Consider the following 26,935-nt stretch of genomic DNA (forward strand, 5'->3'; position numbering starts at 1 on the left):
CTACAGGTGCCCACCACCACGCCCGGCTAATTTTTTGTATTTTTGGTAGAGATGGGGTTTCACTGTGTTAGCCAGGATGGTCTTGATCTCCTGAACTCGTGATCTGTCCGCCTTGGTCTCCCAAAGTGTTGGGATTACAGGCGTGAGCCACCGCGCCTGGCCTTTTGTTTTTGAGAAAGGATTTTGCTGTCACCCAGGCTGACGTGCAGTGGCAGAAAAATAGCTCACTGAAGCCTTGACTTCCTGGGCTCAAATGATCTTCCCACCTCACCCTCCCGAGTGACTGGGATTGCAGGTGCACACCACCACGCCCAACTAATTTTAAAATATTTTGTAGAGATAGGGTCCCACTGTGTTGCCTAGGCTGGTCTCAAACGCCTGGGCTCAAAGCCATCCTCCTGTCTTTGTCTCCCAAAGTGCTGGGATTACAGGCATGAGCCACCACACTTGGCCCATTTCTCTCTTAATTGGCGTATGCGGTGGTGACTGAGATTTGCTGATAGATGTTGCCATTGTTAACAGTTTCGTCGTTCATACTTTGCAACATTTCAGTTATCACATGATTCTTGTGATGGCTGTGGTACATCATCAGTTTGCAGCAGTGATGAAGCTTCTGGGACTAAGAACATGCTTGTTGGCCTGGTCCTTGGACAAGGCCCTGAGAGTCCTGGGCTGAATGCCCCCCTGCGCTGACCATGTGGCCTTAGCCAGGGCCATTGGTGCCATGGCATGGTTGGTGGTTGGCTTCAGTCAAGTCTGAGAATTTACCGAATTGACTGTTTGATTTGGCAGCTGATGGTCAGAGAAATTCAATTCTGCCTCTTAGCAAAGGAAGCTTGGTGGATTTCTAGAATCTGTGTTGTAGAGGGGGTGGGGGATGGCGTGAGCAGAATGAATGTGAAATGTGGGGGCTTGAGGTCTGCCAGGCCCTCCCACTTGCCCTAAACTGGACTTGGAGGTGTCTGGAAGGTTGTGGGTGGACAGCACTGACCTTACTGCTTGGCCGGTTGTTCCCCAGCCACTCTGGATTTGGATCTAGGTGGACCCTATGGTATCCTAGAAACTACCTTTATATACTTTTCTTTGAAGAAACAGTGTCTCGCTCTGTCATCCTGGCCAGAGTGTAGTGGCATGATCATGGGTCACTAACCTTAAACTCCAGGGGTCAAGTGATCCTTCCACCTCAGCCTCCCGAGTAACTTGGGACTACAGGCATGTACCACTGCAGCCAGCTAGTTTTTAAATTTTTTATAGAAACAGGGTCTCACTAGTTTGCTAGGGCTGGTCTTAAACTCTTGGGCTCAAGTGATCCTCCCACCTCAGCCTCCCAAAGGGTTGGGATTACAGGCATGAGCCACTGCACGTGGCTTAGTACGTTTTTGTTGTTGTTGTTTTTGATACAGGGTCTTGCTCTGTTGTCTAGGCTGGAGTGGATCTTGCTCTGTGGTCCAGGCTGGAGTGCAGTGGTGTGATCTTGGCTCACTGCACCCTCCACCTCCCAGGCTCAAGTGAATCTCCCACCTCAGTGTCCTGAGTAGCTATGACCATAGGCATGAGTCAGCCTGCCCAGCTAATTTTGTATTTTTTTGTAGAGACTGAATTTTGCTCTTTTGCCCAGGCTGGTCTTGAACTCCTGAGATCAAGAGGTCCGCCCCCCTTCAGTCTCTCAAAGTGCTGGGATTACAGGTGTGAGACCCTGGCCTCCACTGAGTTTTTAAATTTTTTGTAGAGATGGGGGTCTCTCTATGTTGCTCAGGCTGGTCTCAAACTCCTGGCCTCAAGTGATCCTCCTGCCTCGGCCTCCCAAAGTGCTGGGATTACAGGCATGGGCTATCATGCCTGGCCTGGGGCTTTACTTTTGACCCTGTGACACACCTGTGGTTGGGGTCTGGGGCCTCAGGGGCAGTGACTGTGCTGTGCATTGGTGAAGGAAGCATCCTCACCTTTCCAGGAGGTTGCCCATATGACAGGTTAGGTGTTGTTCCTGCTTGAAAACCAAACTTGAGCTGGGTGTGGTGGCTTGTGCCTGTAATCCCAGCACTTTGGGAGGCTGAGGCAGGAGGATTACTTGAAGCTAGCAGTTTGAGACCATCCTGAGCAACATAGTGAGAGCCCATCTCTACAAAAAATAAAAAAATAAAAAAAAAACAAAAAAACCAAACTTGAGCTGGGTGTGGTGGCTTGTGCCTGTAATCCCAGCACTTTGGGAGGCTGAGGCAGGAGGATTACTTGAAGCTAGCAGTTTGAGACCATCCTGAACAACATAGTGAGAGCCCATCTCTACAAAAAATAAAAAAGGTGCAGTCAGTGACACCTATAATCCCATCCCTTTTGGAGGCCAAAGTGGGAGGATTGCTTGAGGCCAGGAGTTCGAGACTAGCCTGGGCAACAATTAAAAAACAAAACAAAACAAAACAAAAAAACCCAAACTTGAGAAAACTTGCCATAAGAATAGAGTAACTGGAGGTTTTATTTCTTGGCATGAAGTGAACAAAACTCAGCCACTGACTGTAAAGCTAATACAATTGGTCGAAACATTGTAGTGTGGGAAGGCTACTTGGGTGGCAATTTGTTGGGGACAGGGCTGGCTGTCATCAGAACCTTCTGTGGGCATTCTCCTACGATGGAAGCAGTGTCTTCTGCCAGATGGAGCCTTTTGGGATCTTCCCAAATTTTTCTGTTTTGACTGGTCCTGGTCATTCAGCTGTTCCCCCCACCTCCCCTTTATTAGAGTCATCCCAAGAGGACTCTGTGCTTTGTGGTCACAGGTCACATAGGTGCATGTGCAAAGGAGACGGCCTGTTTAGAGGTAAACGACGTGGGAGCCCTAGATTGTTGTTTACCCCCTTTCCCCTTACTCTATTCAGGAGCACTTGACCAAGCCATAATTAGCGTGCTTTGCACATTTCCAATCTGAAATGATTGGCAAAGAAATGCCTGCTCTCTTGTTCCAGTTGGGTACCTCAGGCAGGGTCACTGGGCATTTTGTTTTTCACCCAGCATCTGTGGACTCAGCCACACACCGGCCTGGCAGACAGCTCCCCAGTGCAACAACTCCCATGGACCTGGCTCAGTCTACAGGGTAGGCAGGCTTGGAGCTCAGAACTTGACGGGGGACATAGTGGTTTTCTTTTTCTTTCTTTTTTTTTTTTTTTTTTTTTTTGAGACGGAGTGTCGCTCTGTCGCCCAGGCTGGAGTGCAGTGGCCGGATCTCAGCTCATTGCAATCTCCACCTCCTGGGTTCATGCCATTCTCCTGCCTCAGCCTCCTGAGCAGCTGGGACTACAGGCGCCCGCCACCTCGCCCGGCTAGTTTTTTGTATTTTTAGTAGAGACGGGGTTTCACCATGTTAGCCAGGATGGTCTCGATCAGCTGACCTCGTGATCTGCCCGTCTCGGCCTCCCAAAGTGCTGGGATTTTACAGGCTTGAGCCACCGCGCCCAGCCTTCTTTTTCTTTCTTTTTTTTTTTTTTTTTGCGACAAAGTCTGGCTCTGTCACCCAGGCTGGACGGCAGTGGCTCAATGTCTTCTCACTGCATCCTTCACTTCCTGGGCTTAAGGTATCTTCTCATCTCAGCCTCTAACGTAGCTGGGACTACAGGTGCTCTGCCACGCCTGGCTAATTTTTGTATTTTTTGTAGGGATGGGGTTTTGCTATGTTGCCCAAGCTGGTCTCAAACTTGTGAGCTCAAGCAATCCATCCACCTTGGCCTCCCAAAGTACTGGGATTGCAGGCGTGAGCCAGTGCACCTGGACCCTGCAGACATAGTGGTTTTCTTTTTAATGACGTTAATTAGTAGGGGCACTGTCGGTGGGTTGTCTGGAGTCTCCCTTCTCTAGAGTTAGATGTGATGGGAGCTCAGGGCTCATACCCAGCTGTGGGTCCATATAAGGCTCCCTGTGTCTAGCTTGAGTGCTCCAAGGAGTGGATTTGGGATGTCTCTGGCTTCTCTTACACAAACTTAGAGGAGAAGTTTATGCCCTCGAGCTAGTCCATCTCCATTCACACAACAAGCATTCCTTGGCTTATGGCTGAGAGACAAGGCTAGAGTCCCCGGGAGGTAGAGTTCTTCTGCAGCTAAGAGCTGGGATCAGGCTGGCAGACTTCTCCATCTGTGGCATAATGTGTGGATGCTGCTGTTATCTCACCATTCCTTGTGTTTCCAGTGCTTTTTATTTTTTATTTTTTTGAGACAGAATCTTGCTCTGTTGTCCAGGCTGGAATACAGAGATGCAATCTTAGCTCACTGCAACCTGCGCCTCCTGGGTTCCAGTGATTCTTGTGCCTCAGCCTCCCGAGTAGCTAAGACTACAGGCACCACCACCACCCCCGGCAAATTTTTTTTTTTTTTTGTATTTTTAATGGAGATGGGGTTTCACTATGTTGCACAGGCAGGTCTCGAACTTCTGGCCTCAAGTGATCCACCTGCCTCAGCCTCCCAAAGTGCTGGGATTACAGGTGTGAGCCACTGTGCCGGCCTCCAATGCTTTCTTTATGCAGCTTTTTTGGGAAGCTGAGGGAAGGACTAGTTGGTAGTGAAGCACGTCGGGGGCATGGCTGAGCTGGGGAGCAGAATTTCAGAACCATGCTTTGTTTGGCGCCATGGGTATACCAGGCTCATGGCTTTTTTTTCTGTACACGCTTTGGCCCCAAAGGGTGAGTGATGTGTGTGGCTCTGCCTTGAGGACATTATGCTGAGTAAGAGAAGTCAGGCTCAAAAAGACACACTTATGATTGCATCTATATGAGGTTACTAGACTCTCAAATTCTTAAAAGACAGAAGGAGGAAGGGGGGTTGCCAGGGGTTGGGGGCAGGGAGATGAGAGTGAGTATTTAATGGGGATAGAGTTTCAGCTGGGGAAGATGGAAAAGTTCTGGAGATGGATGGATGATGGTTGCACCACAGTGTGACTTGCACCTAATGCCACTGAACTGTGCACTTAAAATGGTTTAGATGTAAATTTTGTGTACGTTTTACCACAATAAAAAAAAATTGAACCTTTCTGAATTCAGAAATATTCTATACCTTTATGACAGCTTGTATTCTGTCCTCTCAGAATTAGCTTGGAGACAAAGGGACAAAGGCACACACACTCATTACCTACCTTGTGCTAAGTACGGGGGGGGGGAGGTTAAAAAATTGCAAGCGGTTCTAGAAGTCTCTTAATGACATCATCTTGGGATCACAATGTTGGAATGTGGATATTCTATAGGTTTTCTTCAGTTCCTGGACAGGTGGAGTGATCCTAGGACCCCTGAAATCTTTAGGGGATTTAGGGAGAAACAGTGTCCAGGAATATCTGAGGTCTCTGTTCCCGTGCATTGCTTGGGGATTGAAGGTATTTCTTTCTTTTCTTTTTCTTTTTCTTTTTTGAGATGGAGTCTCATTCTGTCGCCAGGCTGGAGTGCAGTGGTGTGATCTTGGCTCACTGCAGTCTTTGCCTCCCGGGTTCAAGCGATTCTCTTGCCTTAGCCTGCTGAGTAGCTGCGACTACAGGCGTGTGTCACGACATCCAGCTAATTTTTGTATTTTTGTAGAGACATTTTTAGTATTTTTAGTATTTTTAGGGTTTCACCATGTTGGCCAGGATGGACTCGATCTCCTGACCTCGTGATCCACCTGCCTCGGCCTCTCAAAGTGCTGGGATTATAGGTGTGAGCCACTGTGCCCAGCTTTGAAGATATTTCTTGTTTTCCTGTATCTGTTTGTCAGTGAGTTTCCTTTAATACAGTAGTGTGTTGGTATTTTTATTTTTATTTTTATTTTGAGATCAGTTTCTAGATCTTCAGTATTAGCGGAGAAATCATTTCCTCTTTTGTTCTTGTGACATTTTCTTCTAGTGTCCTTTAATACTGCAACACATCAGGCATCTGAAATACTAAACACTTAAATATTTCAGACACTTCCTAAGGCCTCAGCATCATCTACACGTAGACATTTGGTCTCTGGGCATTTAAGATCTGGGGTCAATAGGTAGTTTAGGACTGCTGTGTGCACTGCCCCGGCGGCTGCTGGGAGCCTGGGTGGAAACAGTAAGAGGAGCATCCAGATAGAGGTGGCAATATTTTGAGGAACGACATTAATCATAGTAATGAAAGAAGTAGTTGCTTCTGTTTGAGAAGCTGTCTGGTGCCAGGGCCTGTCGCTGGGTTCTCAGGATGGTCTGGAGACCTGAGGGGGGGTTCCAGGCAGCCAGGCAGGCTCCCCGGGAGGGCATTGGGCCCACTGTTGAACTGCCAGAGAGCCAGACTGGGCAGAATGTGCTAGGAGGAAGCTCGTGAGCATTTGGGATGGTTTGGAGAGAGACCTGGAGTGCCAAGGAGGGAGGCGGATGTGGTGGTGGAGTCTGAACTTTCCAGAGGGCAGGACTCTGGACCTGCATGAGAACTGTGAGTGGGGGGTTTTAGGGTGGGACCCAGCCTCTGCCATAAGAAAGGAGATGGGGAGTACAGAGTGTGGGCGCCACTGACACTGGGGCGGCTCTCAATTCTCAGTGGTGGCCCGAGGGAAGCCCTTCAGACACAGGGCCCCCAAAGCTCCCCAAATAGCATGCCAGGGGTGGGGCAGGAGGGGGTGTTGGTCCTGCCCCAAAGCCCTGGACTCACCCCAGGGGCTGTGCACGTGGCCGTGGTCTTGCCTATCTCCATGTGGCTTCTTCCTGGCACTGATTCACTATTTTAGTTAAAGACAGCATTTTTTTTTTTTTTTTTTTTTTTTTTTTTTTTTTTTGCCTCCCGCCAGTGGTAGAAACTTCTTGGTTGGGTCCTGACAACTTGCGGAGGTCCCCATTTTGTAGTCTCCTCCTCCGTGCCCATTTGGGTGTTGGATGTGGTGATGCACAAGCGCCCTGTGTCCATGGAGCGTGGAGACTTTGGGAAGTGGGATGCTTGATTTCAAGTAGCAAGTTTCAGCAAAAAGTTCCAGCATAGTGGTCCATGGTGAGGGGCTGGTGGGGAAAGCTTGCCTGAGTAACAGGTGTTTGAACTCAAAGGATGGGTGGGAGCTAGGAGGGGCTCTCCTGGCCGTGGGAACGGTGTGTGCAAAGGCCTGGCATAGGGAGTAGGCAGGCGTGCTGGGTCTGAGGAATCGAGAAGAGGCCAGGTGGTTGGAGCGGGAGCATGGAACGTGTATTCTTCTTCATGTGCATGTAGCTCACTTGCAGCTGAAGTGGGCCGGGCCTTGAAGGACGTGGTGAGATGCTGTGACGCTGGGGGGACCTGGGAAACTAAGAAGGGCTGTGCTGGTTCATTATGGGCAGAAGATGGTGGAAGTAGAAGACAGCCAGTACATACCTTAGGCTACTGGTCTGCCCCTGCCTGTCTCCTCCCTCGAGGAGGCTGTAGTTCCCATAGCTGAGGGAGGAGACAGGCAGGGGCAGACCAGGGGCCTAGGTACTGGCTGTCACCCTAATGGGAATCTCAATTTGAGAGCAGAGGTGGGAACTCCAGCCTCCAGTGCCAGCTCTGGTTGCCAGGGATGGGCTTGTGTGACCAACCTCACGATTGGCTCTTGGTTCTCCTGGGGCTGATTCTCCACATCTCTAGTCTGCCAACCCCACAGAGGGTTGATGGGGCCCTGTGCCTTGGGGAGAGCAGGGACTGCTCAGGGACCTACCTGAACACCTCAATGTGCCTCTCCCCTGACTTCTTGGCGGCAGCTTGCTGCTGTGGCTAGGGCTACCTCTCTCTTTTTACTGAGTAGCTCATCAGGCACAGTTTCCTCCTGATCTGCCTTCAGATCTCAGTATTGGGATTTGGGCCTTACTGTCTCTGTTGTTGTAGGTGGAAACAGCCATAGACAAGTGTGTTCTCAAGTACTGACATGGCTGTTTCCCAGAAATACTTTATTTACTAGGACAGGTGGCAGGCAGTAGTATGCTGACCCCAGACTGGAAAACTGGATCTGTGGCCCCTGCTAATTCTTCTCTAGCCAGTCAGTGTGTAGTATAACAGCCTGACTTCTGGGCTTCCTCAGGATGATGTGCTGTTGCCTTGCTTCAGTTTTTTCTTTTCTGATTGAGTTGGGGACTTCCGCACATTGACAGTTTGGTGGGACCATTAGCAGAGAGGGTCTGGGTGACGTTGTGAAGGGGACATTCAGTTTGTGCAGGACCTAGGAGGGGGCGGGAGAAGGTGAATGATGGTGTTGGGTTTCACCTTGGATGTTGTTGGTCATGTCATGTTCCCGGGATTGGACTGGAGCCAAGCTGTAAGTCTTTGGGTGCAGAACTAGTTGAAAAATTCTAGAGACAGCACAAGTGTTTGATGACTACAGATGGTGATAGGTCAGTGGGTCTGGGCCGAGGGAAGGGACAACGGGGCTTCCTGGGGGTACCTGGTAGAGCCCAGGCTTCCCGATCAGGCGCTGACAGCCCTGTACTGACAACCTCTGTACCCATGGCTGGTACAGAGACACCATCACTGTACCAGCCATGGGTGCCGCAACCCCAGCATCCCCATAGTTCCCTGGGTAGTGGCCAGTGTCAGGCCATGTGTCCTTCCCTCAAATTAAAAGGACCTCGCTTGCCTGAGCTTGAGAGGATAAAATGGCAAGAAAGGACTTCTGTTGCCCAAAGTGCAGTGACTTGATTTCATGTAAATTGCCATAGCTACCTTTTCACCAAGCCTGATCTTCCCTCAGTTTGAGAAGTCCTTGCCTTTGGGTGGGTTGTAGGGTAGGGTTGTGTGTGTGTAGTACCCAGGTGCAAGGTCAAAGCCAAACCATAATGATTTATCAAGGGAGTGGAAGAGTCTCTTATGAGCTGGTAATTGTGCACTTAAGGGTTACTTGATACTGCTTTAAATGTATGGGTTGGAAATAAAAACAGTAAAAGCTCTCTGAACCCAGCCAGTGCAGGATGGATGGCAAAACAGTCCAAATGATAGATTAGTGGAAAGTGATTACAGTGTACTTTCAAGAAATGCCGCTAGTTGTGATCATGCTGAGTGGTCTTCTGCTTGGTCTCCTCCTTTGTGAATCTTGCACTGATTGTATTGCGGGGCTGCTGCAGTGGGCTCCTGAGCTCGGCCTCTTCTCCTTCAGGATTAAACTATCCCTGCTTGTCCATTCAATAAATATTTATTAAGTGGCCTGGTGCGGTGGCTCACACCTGTAATCCCAGCACTTTGGGAGGCTGAGGCGGGTGGATCACACGGTCAGGAGTTCGAGACCAGTGTGGCCAATATGATGAAACCCTGTCTTTACTAAAAATACAAAAATTAGCTGGGCGTGGTGGTGCGTGCCTGTAGTCCCAGCTGCTTAGGAGGCTGAGGCAGGAGAATTGATTGAACCCAGGAGGCAGAGGTTGCAGTGAACTGTGATCGTGCCGCTACACTCTAGCCTGGGCAACAGAGCCAATATGGGCTCAGGTGATCCTCCCACCTCAACTTCGAAAGTAGCTGGGACCACAGGTGCATGCCACCACACCCAGCTAATTTTTAAAATTTTTTTGTAGAGATGGGGTTTTGCCATATTGGCCAGACTGGTCTTGAACCCCTGAGCTCAATTGGTCTGCCTGTCTTGACCTCCCAAAGTGCTGGAATTATAGGTGTGAGCCACTGTGCCTGGCCTCCTTTCATTTTTCTCGTTGTTTCATTGTAGTTTCTTTATCCTTAAGTAGTTCACCTTTTTTGTGCTAATGTAAATGACTTTTTTCAGGTTTTGAGTTCTGATTGATTGGTGCCCGTGTGTAGAAACACAGCTGATTTTATATATATAGACCTTGATCCTGCAACAGATCCTCCAACAGCACAGGACACCTGCTTCTGAGGCTTTCCACCCTTGGGGCAGAGAGGCCTCGGATTGGCAGATACAAAATAATTAGGACTAACGCTGCCCATTGGGTTTCTCAGCCTGAGTGGGGCTAAAAAGAGTGGCAGAAAGGGTTCTTCCTGAGGAGCTAGCCCTGTGCCTCATTTAGGAGGTGCCCAGAGGTCTTTCCATAGAGTTCACTGGTGGTGTCCCCTGTCATTTTTGCAAGTTCTCCTGTGGGGGTGTTTCTCGCCATCCGTCAGCTGTGAATTGCTGTGAACCCAGTTTAAAAATAAAGGTTTCATATCAGAGCAAGCTCCTGGTAGTCATGTGGGTGCAAAGAATGACAATAGAAGTGATGTTGACACTATTTGGCAAGCTACAACTGACAGAACTGCTTGGGAGTCTGGGATTTGGCTGGTTCCTAAGGTTCAGCCTCTGGCCCACAGCCCTGGACGTCTGACGTCACAAAACGGAAGTGGAAGTCCGAGGTATTCTCTCTGTGACCTTGGAAGAGAAGTTCCTGAACGTTGTTGAGCCTTAGTTTTCCTGTCTGTAAGATAGGCAGCCTCTTCCTCTCCGGACAGCATCCCATGGAGATGACCATGACCTTTGGTTTTGGAGGTGAAGCCCTCTCAGTCTGGAGGGTGAAGTCTGCCCATTCCCAGGCACATCATGCCCTCATCTTGAGGGTAAACCTAGTAGTGCCTCCACCAGGAATGGTGGCTGGTTTCCCTGGGGTCCATGACAGAGAACATGATGGTGGGGAGGTTACATTTGGAGAATGAGACCTGGGTGAACCCTGGGTGCTGCCTGTGTGCTCTGTGACCCTGGGCAAGTTCCTGAAGATCAAACACATCAGATCCCTTATCTGTAAAATGGGCATGATCCAGGAACCTGCCTCTATGGTTGCCTTGGAGATTCAGAGATGCTATGTGAGCACAGTACCTGGAAATAAGTACCTATTAAATGCTAGATGTTACTGTTTCTGGGTGGTTTTTTGAGACAGGGTCTCACTTTGTCGCCCAGGTTGGAGTGCAGTGGTGGGATCATGGCTCACTGCAGCCTCAACCTCCCGGGCTTAGGTGATTCTCCCACCTCAGCCTCCCAAGTAGCTGGGACCACAGGCGCACACCACCACACCTGGCTAAGTTTTGTATTTTTTTGTAGAGACAGAGTTTCACTATGTTGCCCGGGCTGATCTCAAACTGCTAGGCTCAAGCAATCCTGCCTTGGCCTCTCAAAGTGTTGGGACTACAGGCATGAGCCATCGTACCTGGCCTATTTCTGTTTTTAATGTCATTACTATTATAATAAAACCTTGGGCTGGGCACGATGGTTCGTGCCTGTAATCCTAGAACTTTGGGAGGCCGAGGTGGGTGCATCGCCTGAAGTCAGGGGTTTGAGACCAGCCTGGCCAACATGGCGAAACCCCATCTCTACTAAAAATACAAAAATTAGCCGGGCATAATGGTGGGCACCTGTAGACCCAGCTACTCTAGAGGCTGAGGCAGGAGAATCGTGTGAATGCAGGGGGCAGAGGTTGCAGTGAGCCGAAATTGTGCCACTTCATTCCAGCCTGGGCATAAGAGTGAAACTCCGTCTGGGTGGGGCAGGGGCGGGAAACTTGAGCCATTTATCTGTATTCAGTAGATGAAAGACAAAAATAATTGTATTTCATCATGTGGTTGCTTTTTATGTCACCATCTGTATTGGTGAAGACAGTGTCTGGGATGTTAGTGTTTATTGGTTAGCGCTGTATTGTTTCATACCTCAGAGATCAGTAGAAATTTGTTTCCTCCGACTGTCCCCGTTGTGGAAGGTAGCTGAGGCAAAACTCTGGAAATCTGAAATTTTGCTATGTAGTTCCAGGGGTTAGAGACATTTTAGAAATGCCAGTATGTTCCAGAAACCTTCCTTGGAAACACAGTATTTCTTTCTCTGTCCTTCGCTTTAGGTTGGTCAGCTCAAGTAGCCTTTTGACGTCGCTGTGGCCATGGCCAACTGGTAGGACCAGCACCCCATACCCCGAAGCCAGGTGAGTGCTTGGGGTGTAGTGTCTGTGGAGTGAAGGTTCCACACATCCAGCAGGCTTCGGTCAGCTTCTTGGACACTTTAAACTGAGTGCTGCTTCAGCCACCTGCTAGAGAAGATGGAGGGAGGCAGGCCCTCTGGGATCGCACACTGCACCATCTGTATGGGGCTGCCTGGCCCTTCCCTTCAGGTCTCAGGGAAAAAGAAACCATTCTAATTGGTCATTCATTTGAAAACCCTAGGTCTAAATAAGATGAGCCTGTCCTCTCTGAGGGGCAGGGGCAGAGGATAATCCTGGCTAGTGGCCTTTGCCCTCTGGCCATTCCCATGATTTCCCAACACTGATAGATGCCATTAGATTTTTTCCTTAATCACTGCGAAGCCCAGGGCCCTGTACTGGTTCTTGGAACTGGTTGCCCTTACTTGCCTCATGCCTCATGGCAAAGCTGAGCTTTTCCTGCTGTGTGGAGCTCTTACACGGAGACTGTCAAGAGCTGTCCAGACTTACCAGGGCATTGCTGGGTACCTTGGATTTTCTCTGTTACCATCAAGCCTGGTCAGTGATGTTTTGGCCCAGGGCTACCTACCTGGAGAAGAACGCAAAACTGAAAGATGTCTTAGAACTTGGAGGCAGTCCCTGGGTCAGCTGCTCCATTTGATAGACAGGGACACACATGGGCCAGAGTTGACAGGTGACTTGCCTAGGGGTTCATGCCCCATCGAACAGGATCTTGCTGGCCACGCAGTGTGAGATGTGGCCGCTGTGCTGACCATGGCACAGAACAAGTGTTGCAATCAGTTTTGTGAGGTTTCAGCTCTTATCTTCATATGGCAAGAAAATCTGGGCATGGGCAGGTGATTCGATTGTCAGGAAAACATTTCCAGAACGTCCTCCAAACAAAACGAAACTTTCCTGGTGCTTACATTTTTATTTTTTATGTTTTGAGACAGGGTCTCACTCTGTCACCCAGGCTGGAGTGTAATGGCATAATCATAGCTCACTGCAGCCTCGAACTCCTGGGCTCAAGCTATCCTCCCTGCCTCAGGCTCCTGAATAGCTGGGAATACAGGCGTGTGCAACCACAACCAGCTAATTTTTGTATTTTTTGTAGAGACGGAGTTTGCTGTGTTGACCAAGCTGGTCTTGAACTCCTGGCCTCAAGCGAGTCTCCCACTTTGGCTTCCCAAAGTATTGGGCATACAGGCAAATTATACCCCCAACATTTTTTTGGGGGTGTAATTTGCATACCATATGATTCACTCATTTAAAGTGTGCAATTCAGTTTTTTTTTTTATATATATATATTCAAGAGTTCTACAACTACCACATTTATTTAATTCCAGAACATTTTCTTTACCTCAAAAGGAAACAGCATGGTCATTTGCGGTCACTCCTCATCTCCCCCCTCCCCTTTCTCCTGATGACCTCTAATCCACTTTCTGTCTTTGTTGATTTGCCTGTTGTGGACATTTATTGTAAGTGGACTCTTACGCTTGTGTAAGTGGCCTTTTGGGTCTACCTTCTGTTAGTCAGCGTGTTTTTGAGGTTCATCCACATTGTAAGCATGAATCAGTGCTTCCTTCTTTTTTATGGCTGAATGATACTCCATTATATGGATGAACCACATTTTGTTTATCCATTCATTGATTGATGGACATTTGACTTGTTTCTACTTTTTTAGTTATTGTGAATAGTGCTGCTTTTAACATTCATGTACAAGCTTTTGTTTGAATACCTGTGTTGCGTTCTTCTTAGCATATACCTAGGGGTGCAGTTACTGGATCATATAGTAACTTTCTGTTTTTCAGGAATTAGTAGACTGTTATCCATGGTGTCTGCACTATTTTATGTTCCCTCACACTTACACAGGGCTCTCAGCTCTTTGGAGACAAGTTCGGACTCTGAGTCTGTGCCAATTTCCTACAGAGAGTTGAGACTTGTCAGAGCCTATTACTTGGTGCTGTTACGCTGTAACTACTATTTGGTAGATGTCAGGCATTAACAGAGACAGAGAGGAGGATTAGGGACTCAGAGTCGCAAAGCCACATAGCTGTCATCATGTTTGCTCACCTCCTTTTTGGAGAAAGGGTCTTGCTCTGTCACCCAGACTGGAGTGCAGTGGTGTTATCATGGCTCACTGAAGCCTCAACATCCTGGGCTCAAGCGATCTTCCCACCTCAGCCTCCCAAGTAGCTGGGACTACCGGGTGCGGGCCACTGTGCCCAGCTTGAGCTCATCTCCTTTGTTGAGGGGTAAGCACCCACAGCTAGCCCAGGGAAGTGAGCGACTGCCTCTTGTCCTGCAGCCCAGGGCATTGTCTGAGGGCAGCAGGGCTGGCTTTGGTTTCTCCCAGACCCCAGGCGGGGTACCCACCCCTCTGCCTGGCCCTTTCTTAACTCAGAATCACATGGTCTGAGCAATAGGTACTTGTTTAGTGAATAAATGAATGGAGGAGACCTCCCTCTTCTCTGTTGCCAGCCAGCAGGGAAGACCTAGCCATAGCATTCAGGCAGTCAGTTTGGGAGTTCACAAGGGAATTTCCAGAGGTCGCCCCAGGTTTTCCTTTGACCTGTGCTTGAAGGGACTTGACAGAAGATAGAAAAGCACAGTCTATAAACAGTCGTGGCACACAATGCTTAGTGGTCAAACAGGCAGAAGCCACCCTTGAGTAATTATTTCTTCAGGATTTATAAATGTGTCAGCTTGTATGCACTCTTTGTTGTGGATGTGTAAGACAGCCCAGCATATTGATTGATTTTAGGTTTTCTCCACAAATTGCAAGTTTCACCTACTCTTGGGTGTGTCTCACTCAGCACCAGCCCACACTTGCTTTCAGTGGAAATTATGGACTGTGATCGGCTGGAGTGTCCCCATTTCTGTCACCCAGGACCACATGGGCATGGTGGAGGGAGCAGGGCTGGAGGAGGGCTGGCCCTCGGTGTGCCCAGCAGCTCCTTCCCGTGCCTATGGCACGCAGTCTACACATAACACCCACTTGTGTGTACATTTATTCTTGCGGGCACAGGGGCAGTCTTGCCTGCTCATGGACTTGGTGTCTGCCCTTGAATTTGGCCTGTCAGGTCCTCTTTGTTAAGCAGGCACACACTGCCTAGTGCTGGGTGTTAAGGATCAAAAATGGGTGTGACTATGGAAAATCAGATTGCATCACAGGACAGGTAATGCATGTGGGCCTTGACCAAGATGTGAATGATGTGCAGTCTTTCTAAGAATCCTGCACGTTGGAGCACCATCAAGACATTTCTGACCTTTCGGTTGGCAAGCACCTGGAGTAGACACTGTTCTAGTGGTGTGAGTCAGGTAGTGCCATGGTAGTTGCTTCTGGAATTCACACCTCCTCTCGGGTATTTGCAACATCTAGCAAAAGGACAAGTGGCCAGGCGCAGTGGCTCACACCTGTAATCCCAGCACTTTGGGAGGCTGAGGCAGGTGGATCATTTGAGGTTAGGAGTTCGAGACCAGCCTGGCCAACATGGTGAAACACCCCATCCTTACTAAAAGTACAAAATTAGCTGGGTGTGGTGGTGCACCCTTGTAATCCCAGTTACCCGGGAGGCTGAGGCAGGAGAATCGCTTGAGCCCGGGAGGCGGAGGTTGTGGTGAGCCAAGATCATGCCACTGCACTCCAGCATAGGTGACAAAGTGAGACCCTATCTTAAAACAAAACAAAACAAAACAAAGACATGTGTTTACTCTTTGCTCCAGCAAATCCACTTCTGGAAATGTGTCCCAAACATGGTTAGACATAAGGAAGGATTGTGACAAGGATTGTGTTCATTACAACACTCCAGAAACAAACAAAGCTGGGAATGACTTAGATGTGTCAGTGGCTGGACTGGGCAACTCGTGGTGTTGTCTCTGTCTACAGGGTAGTGCCTGAGCCCCTGAGTGAAGGGAGGAGTAGGTGATGTCTTCATTTGTGGTGGTGACAGGATTTCTAGTTGAAATGACAAGCAGAAAAAAGAACAATGTAAAGGAAGAAGAGATGGAGTGTGCTTGTCACTTACCTAAGGAAAGGTGGGGGGATTTGCTCATCTTTTATTTTTACAAACCATAAAGGAACCGCATGGTCACCTTCAGGAGAAGGGATGGAGAGGGCACTGGAGCCTGGGAGACTTCTTCACGTGTCCTTTCTTTGTAGCATCATGTACGGGCTTTATGTAATTACAAAACAAAAGCCAAGTGGTAGCAGTGGAGGGGGAAGCAATCCCTTAAGAACCAAAGACAAAAATGAATGAATCTAGGTGCATGTCAGTTGTGACACACATTGGTGACTTAACCTCTCAGGACTTATTTCTGATAACTTTAAAACATAGTAGTTTGATTGTAAATGTTTTAGCGAGATATCCAATAGGGGCAAACAAATTTCTTTCTTTCTTTCTTTCTTTTTTTGAGACAGAGTCTTGCTCTGTCACCCAGGCTGGAGTGCAGTGGCGCAGTCTCGGCTCACCGCAAGCTCTGCCTCCTGGGTTCACACCATTCTCCTGCCTTAGCCTCCTGAGTAGCTGGGACTACAGGCATCCGCCACCACGCCTGGCTAATTTTTTTGTATTTTTAGTAGAGATGAGGTTTCACCATGTTAGCCAGGATGGTCTCAGCCTCCTCACCTCGTGATCTGCCCACCTCGGCCTCCCAAAGTGCTGGGATTAACAGTGTGAGCCACTGCACCCGGCCAAATTTCTTTCCTTCCTTCCCTTCCTTCCCTTCCTTCCCTTCCTTCCCTTCCTTCCCTTCCTTCCCTCCCTTCCCTCCCCTCCCTCCCCTCCCTCCCCTCGCTCTGTCACCCAGGCTGGAGTGCAGTGGTGCAATCTCGGCTCACTGCACCCTCCGCCTTCAGGTTTCAAGTGGTTCTCTTGCCTCAGCCTCCCAAGTGGTTGGGATCACAGGCACCTGCCACCATGCCCGGCTAAAAACAACTTTCTTAAAATCTTCAGCTGTTTTTTGGAATCCTGGTTTTGGTTTCAGGGTAACAATATTAGCATTATTCCTGTTATATATTGTAGGAAAAAACAGGTAATTAATGTCATTAAGAACCAAATTTACCACACGAAAGAAAAATGCAAATATAAAACCCAAAGCACTAGCTTTTTTTTTTTGGCAGGGTCTTGCTCTGTCACTTAGGCTGGAGTGCAGTGGTGTGATCATAACTCACTGCGCCCTCCGGCAGTCCTTCCACCTCAGCCTCCCAAGTGGTTGGGACAACAGGGCACCACTATGTCCAGCTAATTTTTAAATTTGGGGTTGTTTGTTTGTTTTTTGTTTTTTGAGACAGAGTTTCACTCTTGTTGCCCATGCTGAAGTGCAGTGGCACGATCCAGGCTCACTGCAACCTTCGCCTCCTGGTTTCAAGTGATTCTCCTGCCTCAGCCTCCTGAGTAGCTGGGATTACAGGCATGCACCACCACACCTGGCTAATTTTGTATTTTTAGTAGAGACAGGGTTTCTCCATGTTGGTCAGGCTGGTCTCGAACTCCGACCTCAGGTGATCCACCTGCCTCAGCTCCCAAAGTGCTGGGATTACAGGTGTGAACCACTGCACCTGGCCAAGACCTGAAGTACTTTAAATAAAACGCTTAATTCTAATTCTGCCTGGGGAATGTGGTAATTGTGTAAGACACTTCTGGGGTTGTATCAAAAGGACCCACAGAGCCCCCACTGGCACGGATGGGACAAGCAAGAGTGAACAAGAACAAGGAGCCCCTGAGTTAGATGTGTTAAAAATCCAAGGCTGGCTGGATGCCGTGGCTCACACCTGTAATCTCAGCACTTTGGGAGGCTGAGGCAGGTGGATCATTTGAGGTCAGGAGTTCAAGACCAGCCTGGCCAATATGGTGAAACCCTGTCTCTATTGAAAATATAAAAATTAACTGGGCGATAGTAATGCCAGCTATTCGAGAGGCTGAGGCAGGAGAATTGCTTGAGCCTGGGAGGCGGAGGTTGCAGTGAGCCGAGATTGCGCCACTGCACTCCAGTCTGGGTGACAGAGTAAGACTGTCTCAAAAAAAGAAAAAAAAAAAAAGGAACCCAAGTGTTTTAAGCTGGCTGTGTTTATACGCATCTGCCATCCAAGCTGTTCTGGAGGCCGAGGCCATAGGATCGCCTGAGCTCAGGAGTTTGAGTCTAGCCTGGGCAATGTAGCGGGACCCCCTCAGCTTTAAAAAGAAAAAAAAAAAGACCCACAGTTTCTTATTGATGAAGAAACTCACTGGTCTCCTTTGGTAGGAGTTAGGGAGCTAGCTCGTTTTGAAAATTGGTAGAAGGAAAGCAACAGGCATTTTTCCTGCATCTTCTCTGTGGGCTGCACACTGTAAGAATGAGACTGTGGGTGAGGGCAAGGTTTCCTCGCGGGGCAGTGCTGGCCCACAGAACTGCCTAGGGTGACAGGGATGCTCTACACCGTCTGCCCTACATGGCACTTAACATAGCATGACTGAGGACGCCGAGTTTAATTTTGTCTATTTAAATAGCCACATGTGGCTAATGGGCAGCACAGCTATTGATGTATTTTAGCAAATTAATATGAAATGACAGAATTTTAAGTTTATTGCAGGCACCTAGTGAATTGGGGGGTCCAGACTGTGAGGTCCAGACAGTGATTCTCCCTAGCCACTGGCCCCCAGGGAGGGTGTCCTGTGCTTCCACAGGGATGTGCACTCACCACCCCTCAAGGTCTGGTTTACGAGAAATTGGGGGCATGTGGACTTATGCCACAGGGACGCCATTTGCCAAACCAACAGTGGGAAACAGAACAAGCATCCTAACTGTCTGAACATATGATTGTGTCAGTAAGGGGACCTAGGGATTTCAACCAGATGTGACTCCAACAAAGACAGAAGGTTGATTGTGAAATTGTCAAAGGTGGGATCACAGTGTTGTGGTCATGCTTGTTGTGTAAAGATAAATACTGAACCCTTTAGCACAAATGCATGTTTCATAGGATTTGCCTCCTGGAAGCTAGTAGGGGAGAGAGGGAGAAAGGAGTGGCATGTGGAAGACACGAGGGTGGTCCCCGATGGGCGTGGACCTGGGTGGTAAGCACCTACAGTTAATCACACCATTCTCTACTCTGTGGATGGATTTGAAATTTTCCTTAATGAAAAGTGTGAAAATTGGATTTGGCCCAGGTCTTCCCTCAGGGAGCTTCATGACTGGATCATGTAGAAGAGAGGAAATGGCCATTTATAAAAGCTGAGGTGGAGGCCAGTTGAGGGTAGTTTAGGAGGCCACCTGGGGGTAGTTTAAATTCAAGCAGAAAACCATGAGCAGAGACTGGATGGAATTACCAGAAGGAACTGTGGCCTGTCAGCCCACCAGACAGCCTCTCTTACACACTCTTATTTTCTGTAATAACAACACTCACTGCTACCCTTCGTGGAGCCCTCAGGAAATGTTAGCAATAAAGTGGATGCTGTTCCCATTTTACAGGTGAGGAAGCTGAGGCCCTTGGCGGTGAATCAGGCTTTCTGGCTTTGTCGGGACAGCTGAGGGCAGCTTCCGCACCATGAGCTTCTGGGCCTCCTTCCTGTCCCCTTCCTGCTCAGTACCTGGGGCACATCTGACCACCACTCCAGTACCCTGACTCTGTGATAAAAACCATTCTCCCCTCCCCATTGGTATTGTCCATCCACAGCAGTCGTAGCCCATCACGAGTGGATAAAGTAGGTGGTTAGCTGGACTTGCACATGACTGTTTCATGAACAGTAGTGCTTAGAGTTGTGATCTAGGGATCCAGCGAACAGTGTGTGAGGGACTTCAGCTCTGCCTCTCTCAGGTCTGTGCTGTGCCTGCTGTGCCCCCCACTCCAGTGTTCTCCTTGGGGCTCCTGAGGCAGCTCCCAGTAGGTGGCCTATCGTTGGCACCCCAAGGGTGTCCCTGATCCCTAAGTAGAAACTTAAGCAGGTGTTTGGACGAATAAATGAGTGAAACACCTTGTGACGTTGAGGCCTGTGGCACTTCTCCAATAGTGTGTTAGTGTAAAACCACTCTGTCACGCCTTTTGGTCCCGGCATTTTGGGAGGCCAAGGCGGGTGGATCTCTTGAGCCTAGGAGTTTGAGACCACCCTGGGCAACGTGGTGAGACCGAGTCTCTATAAAAATACAAAAATTAGCCAGGTGTGGTGGTACGTGCCTTTATTCCTAGCTACTCAGGAAGTTGAGGTGGGAGGATTGCTCGAGCCCTGGAGGTCGGGGCTGCAGTGAGCCATGATCATGGCTCTGCATTCCAGCCTGGACAACAGAGTGAGACCTCATCTTTTTTTTTAAAAAAAAAAAGAGCCACCACGGCAGTTTTGTTTTATTTGGATTTTAAGCAGTGTGGGGCCTGTGATAAGGCCTGGCGGAGGTGGGGCTCTGCTGGTAGTAGCTCTTGTGATTCCAGCCCTCTGAGGCCACTTCCTCTTTCTGCCTTGGCTCCTCCTTGGTGAATTCTCCCTTACGTGTCCCACATTCTCATACTCCCAGGCATTGGATCTTTCGCTGGGAGATGGTCCTGAATTCCCATATGTACAGTGGGCTTGCTGCAGCCTCCTGCAGTTTTTCTGTGGGGCTCATGGTTGGTGGTGACATAGAGGCTGCTTGCCCTGATGGCTGACGGCTGTGTGGTTGTTTGGGGTCTTGTTGTACAAAAGGAGTGTGTTTACTGGAGGACCCAGTTCTGTGCTGTTGGGGTCACAGCAAACCTGCTTTTGCTTGTTAGTATTTTAGTAGCTCTAGAGGGGTTCATAGCTATTGGAATTAGTATTTTTGTTTTTGTTTTCTTTTCTCACCTCTTTAAAAAAGCATGTAAAATTCACATGGTAGAAAATTCACCAGTTTTGACATTTTAAAGTGTGTGTTGTTTAGTGGTATTTAACCCATTCACAGTATTGTGCAACCATCACCTGTAATTCTAGAACTTTTTTTTTTTTTTTTTTTGAGACGGAGTCTCGCTCTGTCCCCCAGGCTGGAGTGCAGTGGCCGGATCTGAGCTCACTGCAAGCTCCGCCTCCCAGGTTTACGCCATTCTCCTGCCTCAGCCTCCCGAGTAGCTGGGACTACAGGCACCCGCCACTTCGCCCGGCTAGTTTTTTTGTTTGTTTGTTTGTTTGTTTTTTTTTTGAGACGGAGTCTAGCTCTGTTGCCCAGGCTGGAGTGCAGTGGCCGGATCTCAGCTCACTGCAAGCCTCGCCTCCCGGGTTCACGCCATTCTCCTGCCTCAGCCTCCCGAGTAGCTGGGAGTACAGGCGCCCGCCACCTCGCCCGGCTAATTTTTTTTGTATTTTTAGTAGAGACGGGGTTTCACCGTGTTAGCCAGGATGGTCTCGATCTCCTGAACTCGTGATCCGCCCGTCTCGGCCTCCCAAAGTGCTGGGATTACAGGCTTGAGCCACCGCGCCCGGCCAGTTTTTTGTATTTTTTAGTAGAGACGGGGTTTCACCGGGTTAGGCAGGATGATCTCGATCTCCTGACCTCGTGATCCGCCCGTCTCGGCCTCCCAAAGTGCTGGGATTACAGGCTTGAGCCACCGCCCCCGGCCTTCTAGAACATTTTCATTACCTTTCCCCCTCCCGTGAAAAGAAACCTTGTCCCCATTAGCAGTAACTCCTTTTTCCTTGACTCTGCTCTCCACCCTCCCAGCAGCCACTGATTCTACTTTTTGTCTCTGGGTTTGCCTCTTCTGGCATTTCATATAAACGGGATCATGCAATATGTGACATTTTTGTCTGACTTTTTTTTCACTTAGCATGATGTTCAGTCACATTGTATCAGAGCTTCATTCCTTTTTATGGCCAAATAATATTCCATTGTCTAGATGGACCACATTTTGTTTATCCATTCATCCATTGATGGACATTTGGGTTGTTTTCTAGTTTTTGGCTGTTGTAGATAATGCTGCTTTTAACATTCACCTGCACATTTTTGTTTGACTACCTATATTCACCTCTCTTGGATATACCTAGAAGTGGACTTGCAGGACACCCAGTAGCATGGTGACTCTGTGGGCTGGAGGCCCTGCCCAGGCTTATGTGGGAACTCTGCATTTAACTTTTTGAGGAACTGGCAGACTGTTTTCCACATCACTCTACTGTTTTACTTTCCGCTGTTTTCCATGCCGCTCTACCATTTTACTTTCCACTATGCAGTGTATGAGGGTCCCAATTTCTCCACATCCTTACCAGTACTTATTTGGCTTTTTTGATTGTAGCCATCCTAGTGGGTGTGAAGCGGTTTCTCATGGTGGGTTTGATTTGCATTTCCCTTATGACTAATGACACTGAGACAGAGCCTTTTTCACATGCTTATTAGTGATTTGTCTCTCTTTTTTGGAGAAATGTCTTTTCAAGTCTTTTCACCATTTTAAAATTGGATTGCTTGTCTTTTTGTTGCTGAGTTGTAAGGATACTTCATATGTTCTGGACACTAGACCCTTATCAGGTGTATGATTTGCTATAATTTTTTCCCATTCTATGGGTTTTTTCCCCCACTCTATAATGCCCTTTGCACAAAAGATTTTAATTTTGATGCAGTCCAAATTATATTTTTTCTTTTTTTGATATTGTGCTTTGGTGTCATATGTAAGACTGTTTGCCAAACACAAAGTCATGACATTTTTCTCCTGTGTTTTCTTCTAAGAGTTTTATAGATTTAGCTCCTAATACTTGGATCTTTCATCCATTTTGAGTTAATTTTCATATATGGGGTGAAATAAAGATTTTGTTTTGTTTTTATTTTTTTTGTAAAGATAGTCTCACTATGTTGCCCAGGCCAGTCTCAAACTCTTGGCCTTAAGTGATCCTCTCGCCTCAGCCTTCCAAAGTGTTGGGATTACAGGCGTGAGCCACTGCACGGTGCCTGGCCAGGTTTTGTTTGGTTTTGATCATTATCTTTTCTGTCGGCATGAAGACATTTTGGCTTACTAACCAGGAAGGAGGTTGAAGGGCAGTGGTAGTTGGGAGTTCTGAAAGTACTTTTTCAAATCTGTTTAATAAATGTGTATCCATTGCCTCTTCCTTGCAAAGCATTGTGCCTGCATGGGCCCTTGGATGGTAGTGCTAGAGAAATAGGTGTCCCTTGATATCCTGGGGGTTGAAGCCCACAAACAGAGAGGTGAGTAAATAGCATGTCAAGTGGTGATGAGGCAGGAAAGGGGATAGAGACCCCCTGGGGAGCATCTGTGGAGGGGAGGCATTTCTCACTTTGCATTATCAGCTGAGACCTGGGGGAGTGGAGATGCAAAGGCCCTGAGGTGGGAGTGAGTCCAGCTGAGAGAACAGGAGAGGGGTTGGTTATACTTGGGGGATGGGCACAGGGGTGGCTGGATATGGTCAGAGAGGCCAGCAGGACCTTCTGGCCAGGGCTTTGCTTCTGTGTTATTATCATGTTTTACTAAAGAAGCACTGATACAGACAGACCCTCCACTCCCCCATCATGTATATACTTCATGGCTTAGCTGTTGCCCAGAGGTTGGTGTAGGTGTCTATACCCAGACTCCTCCCACCCCTGAGAGGAAGAGTTCCGTTTGCAAGGTAGAGTTCCATTTGCAAAGTAGGATTTCTATCCCAGCCCTTACAGCTGTGCAGGAACGTGCTGCAAGGATTGTTTGTGGGTAGACCCACGGGCTGGGGCTGCTTTGAGAGCAAAAAGTTTGTTTCATTATAGAAGTAGGTTTTCCCGCTGGCTGTGATCCTCCCTGTGGCTCTGTGATGCTGCAGGATGCTTGTAGGGAGGAGCTTGAGGAAGGGCGCGTGGGCAGGGCCTCCAGCCCACAGCGTCACCACGTTGCTGGGTGCCCTGATGAAAATGGCAAGAGATGAATCTTTGGTTCCCTCACTTTCCACTTGACATTTCCTTCCAGGAACTGAGAAGGCTTCTCTGGCCCTTGGAATTTTCTGTGCCAGATCTCCCTGCCATTTCCAGTCTCAGGCCTTGATGGAGCTGGTGGTCAGGGCCACAGCTCAGCCTGGCTCAGCCCTGAGAGACTGCAGCCCTGGAAGGGTTAAGGCCTCCCATTTTGTGATGTGACGCCCGATGGCCACGTAGCAGATGGCATGGAAATGGCAGGTGTAACCCTTCGTAGGCCACGTAGGCTCACAGCCCAGGAGGCATCTGGGAGGGGACAGAGAGCTAGGCCCTTCCCACAGAAGGGGAGCATAGCCAGCCCTCACAGTGACGTTCTGCAGCTGGGACTCTGGTCCCTGCTTACCTGTAGAGGTTTCTAAGACTGCTCGGATTCCCCATCACAGGCAGCACCTTGTTTCTATGTCGTGTGTTCCTTGGGCAGCATCTGTTTCTCTGGGGCCGCAGGGTTGGGCTTGGGCACGGGCACAGGCCCTGGCCAACAGCGGCGCAGGTGTGGGGCCACTTGAAGCACGGCCTCAAGTGAGGGCAGTGTTGGGCACTGAGCAGTTCTGAGATGTCACACACAGAAACCAAGTCCTAATCTTCAGTGTGAGCACAGGGAGCTATTGGTGGTTGTGTTGTGTTGTGTTGTGTTGTGTTGTTTTTGAGACGGAGTCTCTCTGTCTCTCAGGCTGGAGTGCAGTGGCGCAATCTCGGCTCACTGCAACCTCCACCTCCCGGGTTCAAGCAATTCTCCTGCTTCAGCTTTCTGGGTAGCTGGGATTAAAGGCGCCGACCACCGTGCTAGCTAATTTTTAAATTTTTTCGTAGAGATGGGGTTTCACCATGTTGGCCAGGCTGGTCTCGAAGTCCTGATCTCAAATGATCTGCCAGCCTCAGGATCCCAAAGTGCTGGGATTACAAGCGTGAGCCACCGCTCCCAGCCTAGCAGTAATTTTAAAGATGCTTATTTGCTACCTGTCTTTTTCCTCATAAAACCTGTGATCAGTTTAGGTGTGCTTTTTCCTATTGTCTGGTACAACTTGGGGGTGAAGACAGGCTTTCATCTCATGTTACCCGGAAGGGCCCCCAAGCTGAGACACAGGGCCAATGTACAGAAGCAGCTAATTGTGATCCTTGTGGGGCTCTTTCGTGGCCCATGTGTGGACACTATTGTCCCTGGTTTTGGGAGTTTTCAGGCAATCATCTGTGTCTCTGGAAGATGGCATAATCTCTACACCATCTTCCCTGGTTAAGAACTATGCTTCTTCAGTTTATTTTTTTCCCCAGATGACACCAGAGAGGGAGGTTGGGGTCTGGGGACCTGTCTGTCCCAGGCTGGCCCTGCACAATTCTGTGGTGAGTCTGAGCGGTGGGGCACACCATGGGAGGGCTGTTGGTTATTGGGAACAGTGATCTATTTTCTAGAGACAACTTAGGCCCAAAACAGCTTTGCTCTGCACAGAGTGCTGGAGTGAGAGGCTACCAGAGCGGCTCTCCACTGTGCAGGCTTAGTGAGAGTTACATTTAGGAATTTGCAGACCATCTAGATGTTACTTATTTTTAGAGACAGGGTCCAGGCGGTTTCAAACTCCTGGGCTCAAGCATTCCACCTGCTTTGGCCTCCGTAGTAGCTGGAACTACATGCACACGTGCCACCAGACTTGAAAGGTTTTATTTTTAAAACATTGATGGTCACTTGAGTGTATATATAATATACCTGGGTATGTTTCTGTGATGTTTTGCTCTCTAGGTTTACTTTGTTAAATGTATCCAAAAAAAAAAAAAAAAAAAATCCAGCCTGGGCAACATGGTTGAAACTCTGTCTCTACAAAAATTAGCCCAGTATGGTGGTGCCCACCTGTGATCTCGGGAGGCTAAGGTGGGAAGATCGCTTCAGCACGGGAGGTTGAAGCTACAGTAAGCTATAGTCACGCCACTGCACTCCATCCTGAGCAAGAGAGTGAGATCCTGTCTAAAAAACTTAATAAATTGATTTAAAAAAATATTTTGGAGGCATCATTTACAAGTCCTCTACCTGGGCCGGGCGCGGTGGCTCAAGCCTGTAATCCCAGCACTTTGGGAGGCTGAGGCGGGCGGATCACGAGGTCAGGAGATCGAGACCATCCTGGCTAACACGGTGAAACCCCGTCTCTACTAAAAATACAAAAAAAAAAATTAGCCGGGCGCGGTGGCGGGCGCCTGTAGTCCCAGCTACTCGGGAGGCTGAGGCAGGAGAATGGCGTAAACCCGGGAGGCGGAGCTTGCAGTGAGCTGAGATCCGGCCACTGCACTCCAGCCTGGGTGACAGAGCAAGACTCCGTCTCAAAAAAAAAAAAAAAAACACAAAACAAGTCCTCTACCTGAAACACATGAGATTTTAAGTGTACATTTATTTGTAAGTGGGAAAGCCGGAGGTGCCTTTTCTTTTTACTTCCTTCATTCTTTTATTTATCTTATATTAAAAAAATTTTTTTTTTTTTAAATAGAGACAGGGTCTTGCCATGTTGCCCAGGCTGATCTTGAGCTTCTGTCCTCAAGGGATCCTCTTGCCTTGACCTTCCAAAGTGCTGGGATTAACAGGCATGAGCCACTGTACCTGGCCCCTTTCATTCTTAATTACCTGCATTTCTGAGTAGCTCTAGAACCAAGAACTAGAGATGATGGGATGGATGTCCTGGTTGTTGCCTCAGACCCTGCCCACTGTTTGGTGATGGGAACCAGCTTATATTCATGGGTCTTAACATTTCAGATGAAATGCTAGGAAGGGACCCTGCCATTCAGCAGCACAGCACTAGACACACCTCGGTTGTCACATGTGCCCTGTTAGGAGGAGGCAGTAGATGCCCCTCTCCCTCTGTCAGAGCTGAGCATGGCACTTATAAACAGCGCCTTCCTGGAAGTGCTGGGTAAGGAACACCTGTGGGGGCTGTTGCTCACCCCCCTCCAGGGAACGCTTGTGCTCAAATTTATGTATTTGGTGGCCTGAGGGGAGGTACTTCACTTGAATTGGATGTGTGCTGCTCATGTCTTTTTGGAGTGTGTTCCGTGCCTTTTCACAGCTTTCAGGTTTCTCTTCTTCAGGACCTGTTAAAGGTTTCAGGCCTCCTCTCACAGGTTAGGGGGCAGTCGAGATCCCCCCACCACAAAGGTGCTGGGGGTTATGTAGGGGCTTTTTGTTCATCGTATTCAGCTGAATACAAGTGTGGCCTCTGTACCAGGCTGCTTTCTTTCACCAAGCAACCTCATTACATTTAAAAAAACACTCTTTTTTTTGTTCGTTTTGTTTGAGACGGAGTTTCGCTCTTGTCTC

The 26,935-nt window shown here is 48.7% G+C and overlaps 1 protein-coding gene across 16 annotated transcripts in view; it reads left to right on the forward strand.

The window, feature by feature from the left end:
- GATAD2A (GATA zinc finger domain containing 2A) overlaps positions 1-26,935 on the forward strand; it is a 123,028-nt gene that overhangs the window by 39,351 nt on the left and 56,742 nt on the right. For 8 of the 16 annotated variants that reach the window (XM_065535343.2, XM_074026557.1, XM_065535347.2 and 5 more), the window contains exon 2: positions 11,710-11,790. The exons of the other annotated variants lie outside the window; for them this stretch is intronic. The gene's annotated coding sequence lies outside the window, so the exon portion shown is untranslated. The remainder of the gene's footprint in view (positions 1-11,709; positions 11,791-26,935) is intronic. 16 annotated transcript variants of the gene reach the window in all.

This window comes from Macaca fascicularis, chromosome 19 (genome assembly GCF_037993035.2).
Source record: "Macaca fascicularis isolate 582-1 chromosome 19, T2T-MFA8v1.1".
Classification (NCBI taxonomy): Eukaryota; Metazoa; Chordata; class Mammalia; order Primates; family Cercopithecidae; genus Macaca; species Macaca fascicularis.